This window comes from Glycine max, chromosome 14 (assembly GCF_000004515.6).
Source record: "Glycine max cultivar Williams 82 chromosome 14, Glycine_max_v4.0, whole genome shotgun sequence".
NCBI classification, from domain to species: Eukaryota; Viridiplantae; Streptophyta; class Magnoliopsida; order Fabales; family Fabaceae; genus Glycine; species Glycine max.
In genome coordinates this window covers 26,950,169-26,954,981 of record NC_038250.2, presented here as the reverse complement: position 1 = coordinate 26,954,981, position 4,813 = coordinate 26,950,169, and the positions used below count along the sequence as shown (strand labels likewise).

The following is a 4,813-nucleotide window of genomic DNA, read 5'->3' as shown; positions in this document are numbered from 1 at the left end:
AGCATACATAACCCAGTGCCCAATTCTACCGGGCCAGGCCCATGTCTACAACTTTACTCTTACATGCCAAAGAGGCACACTTTGGTGGGCATGCACATATCCTCTGGCTTAGGGCCACTATCCATGGTGCATTGGTCATCTTGCCCAAGCTTGGAGTTCAACATTATATATAGAAAGAGTTTCTTTATAATTGCATAATTGAAACATGACAACCTTACCATGAATGACTAAATTTAAATGAACTAACAAGTAAAATGGATTTGAAACCAAGGTTTGATGAATTCATTTACAAACAAATAATCAAATGCAAACAACTTGTTAACTTGCAAGTAAAGAGCAAAACTATACTATTGTTTTCCAAAATGAAGAAACTCATAAAGAATAAAAACTTCAAATGAGATGAGCTTTACTTCAGCTCCATATCCAGTGATATTTTAATAATTGAAAAGCCCTAAGCAAGGTTCACAAGTGTAGGCATCAGTCACAAACATCAGTTCCTTTTCAAAGCATTATTTACAAACTTCAAATGAGATGAGCGTTGAAGGAACGTCCAGCGTCGGAGTCAGTGTCACGTAAGGTTCCAACCCATTTTTTAACTCTGTTTTTATTTTTTCTTATTTTTATTAATTATTAAATAATTCTACACTGACCCCACCTTGGTGTTTGCCAAGCTGCATGCAAAAAATGAGAGAAAAAGAACAAATCTTGGAACCTTTTTCTTCTTTTTTTTTTCTCTCTTGGTCTTTTTATGTTCTTGATGATTTTCATGCCTTAGGAGATATGGAAAGAAATGGTCGATGTGGTGGTGCCTGTAGTATGGAATTAGACTTGTGGGTTGAATTGGGATTTGCATGCTGAAAGAGGTGTCACGAGAATTGAGCCTTTCTTGTTTGCATGTCGCTGTAAACTATTAGTTTGGTGTTTGGTAAGTGGTAAGATAACATCTTGTCGTGTTTCTCTGATCTTTGTTAGCTCTTGCTTCAGAATTAGGAGATAAGTTGGTTTCTCTGCAACACCATAGTTGTTGTTCTGTGAAAAATTACCTTCCTTTCTTCTCATTTCCTTTATCTCTTTTTTTTCTTCTGTATTTCGTAGTAAGTTTCACCTATAACATTTATTTTCACCACATACAACCACAATTATACTTGAGTTGAGTAAATTGGCAAAAGGGTATATTCATTTTTGTTTGGAAATTAATGAATTTGTTCCCTTCAAGTGAATTCTTGTATAGTGTTTGGTTTGGTTAGCGTTTTTGCTATTGTCAATTTTCCTATGGTTTTCTATCTCAATTTGACGAATTTTACGAGTAAATAGCAAAAATTTGCGTAACCTTTGTTTTACTTTTATAATGAGATTATTTCTCTCTTTGGTATTACCTGCAGAGGTGCTATGAACATTCTCTTCAAATGACAAGTTGAAGAATTTCAGTTAAATGGGTCAAGAATTTTTATCCTTGTTTCAGCTGGAAGCAAAGAGATTGCTATGGCTTATTGGCATTTCATTTTCTGTGATCTTAACATTTCAGTACCTTCAGTTTCCATACGGAACTGTTCTACTCTCTCTATTCTCTTCTGACAAGATACCAACACCAGGAAGTAGTACATTCAAAGGCTTCAGAGGCGCCGTCTATTTCTGAATTGGTTAACAATGTGACACTTTTCAATCCAGCAAACTCTGCTGGTGACCAAGCCTTGGAGATAGCTAATAAAACAATGTCTGGAGAAAACGACACCATTCCAAGAACTGGTTTTGTCTTGGAACCAGGAAGCACACCAAACAATGTCTCTGGTATTAATAGATCAGAAAATGTATCTGAAACACAGCTGGTAGGAGATCCTGGACCTAGCAGTTTCAACAATACTATTGGTTTGAGTTTCTCCACTAACCATTCCCAAGAAGACAACCTTGCATCACTTGAACATAAATCTGGAAGTCCGTATGCTTCTTCGACAAATATAAGCACAAACATTGTAACTGCAGTGTTATCAAATGATTCCTCAATATCTTTATTCCAGAAAGACAACACAACTAACTCCATAAAGGAAGATAGTAGTGTTAGGTCATCCTAATGAGAAGAAAGATTCTCATACACCAATTCCAGAAGTTACAACAGTATCTGAAATGAACAAGTTATTACTCCAAAGCCATGCTTCATATTGTTCTATGGTATGTGACTAAATTGTGAAATTTCAACTTTATTGTAATGGCTAGGAAACTTTTGCCTTTCTGATATTACAGTGTTCTTTTATGTTTTTAATTTCATTTTAGAGACCAAGCTGGTTTTCAGCTGTTGATCAAGAGCTACTGCAGGCCAGATCAGAGATTGAAAAAGCACCAATTGTAAAGAAGGATCCAAATTTTTATGCTCACATTTATCATAATGTTTCCATGTTCAAGAGGTATTATTTGATTAATTGCCCCCTTCCCCCCTGCCAAAATAAAAAACAAAAAGTTAGAAGTATCTTCTAGAAGTGAAATTGCTATGCTGAAATTACCAAAATATGAATATCTTTTGACAAGATAAACTGAAATTGTTACTGACAAATTATTCCAGAAAACATGTATCTTCACATTCTGATGGAACAAGTGCAATCTGTTTTGTGCGTACAAAATTTCCTCACATATATATCATTGTCTTGGTTATCTCAGACAAAATTTAGCATACGTCTTCCACATTGCTGCATCGCTAAAGAATCCCCTTGCTTTTCACCCGGAAAATTATGTTTGGTTGATTTGTTCATTTAGCTAAATGTGGAAATATTAAGTTAAGGAGGTCTACTATTTATTTTTTTCCTCAATGTTTCACATATGCAAGGATAATGATTTAGTCATACTATTTGTTCGTCACAACTGAAGAGATTACTAGTGGTTCTGTAAAAGAAGTGTCCATTGGTGAAGCAGCAATATGCATAATGCAATATTCTTGTTTGTGTTATTGAATATTTCACCTTCTAATACTCTTGTGACTGTCAAATTTTCAGGAGCTATGAATTAAAGGAAAAGACTCTCAAAGTGTACGTATACAGCGAAGGAGCTAGACCAATAATGCACTCACCATTTTTCACAGGACTTTATGCTTCTGAGGGATGCTTTATGAAGCAAATGGAAGCTAACAAGAGATTTGTAACTAGGGATCCAAACAAGGCCACCTTGTTTTACTTACCTTTCAGTTCTCAAATGCTAGAGGAAACATTGTATGTGCAGAATTGACATAATCATAAAAACTTGGTTCAGTATCTGCAAAACTATGCAGAAATGATTGCGGGGAAATATACTTTCTTGAACAGAACTGGAGTCGCTGATCATTTTGTCGTTGGTTGCCATGACAGGGTATGCTTTTCTGGATTCAATTGTTGTCATTTCTGTGTTAATCTATTTGGAGCACTAAGTGCTTGTCATTTCACATTGCTTTTTTAATTATATGATATATTTTAAAAAATATTTAATTATTCTTAGAGAATAAAGTGCACTCGCGATCATTGATTAAAATATCAAGGATTGTGTTAAAATCAAGTATATATATATAACAAAATTTAAAATTAATCACAATTTGATTTTCTAATTAATGATTATTATTGCAGTTTATCTTCTAAAGTGCACTTCATTCTAGAAGTTTCTGGAAATTAGAGGTATATTTGAACTTGTGAGTCACAAGATTTCAACCATATCATGGCAACAAGGCTCATCCTCAAAAGCAAAAAAAAAGAATTTTCTTAAAAAAAATGTAGTAAAAATACTATATCATAAATTATTACAATCAAATTTGTACTTTTAAGTTTAAACAAATGGCTATCTCCTTAGTGGTTATACAAACAAAAACTTGGATATTTATCACATTAGTCTCATGAATTTTATCTGGTGATACAAGATACTCTCCACTATGCAGGCCCCTGAAGAAACTAAGGTTGACATGGCTAATTGCATACAATCCCTTTGTAATGCTGATGTGAAAGAATGATTTGTTTTTGGGAAGGATGCGTCTCTTCCCGAGACATATGTCCACAATGCTAAGATCCCCACTAAGGATCTTGGTGGGAATTCAGCTTCGAAGAGGACAACTCAGGCATTTTTTGCTGGGAGCATGCATGGATATGCGAGGCCAATTCTGTTGCAGCACTGGGAAAACAAAGACCCTGACATGAAAATCTTTGAGAGATTGCCAAAGACCAGGGGCAACAGGAACTACATCCAGTACATGAAGAGCAGTAAGTACTGCATTTGTGCCAAAGCCTATGAAGTGAACAGTCCAACACTGGTGGAAGCCATTTTCTATGAATGCATTCCGGTTATAATATCCGACAATTTTGTGCCACCCTTTTTTGAGGTTCAGAATTGGGAATCCTTTGCAGTTATTGTTCTGGAGAAGGACATTCCTAACCTGAAAAATATACAACTTTCCAACTCAAAAAAGAGTGGGTGCACATTAGCAATCCCCTATGTAAATATATTAAAATGTATACTTTGTAAAAAAATGTTATAAATAATTATGACCAATACTAATTATTAGAAGCAAAATTAATAGTTATTAATTGTTCTTATAATAATTTGTTTGTGTATGGATTGATTAAATTATATTAGCTATATTATATTTTTTTAAGGCTTAAATATGTTTTTGATCTATGATATATATTCAAATTTTATGTTTTATTCCTGATAAATTTTTCCTTTGCATGTTTCCTAATATTTGAAAAAATTTTCTTTAGATTTCTATCATAAGTTAAGTGATGATGTGTTCGTTAAATATTTGATAACGCAATTTGTGATAACTAAAAAATTTACACTATTTGTTTCAAGATCAAATTTAATTTTATTG

At 33.8% G+C, this 4,813-nt stretch overlaps 1 pseudogene; it reads left to right on the top strand.

The window, feature by feature from the left end:
- The first annotated feature begins 351 nt into the window (after positions 1–351).
- LOC100802294 (probable glycosyltransferase At5g25310) lies at positions 352–4,523 on the top strand (annotated as a pseudogene).
- Positions 4,524–4,813: the final 290 nt, after the last annotated feature.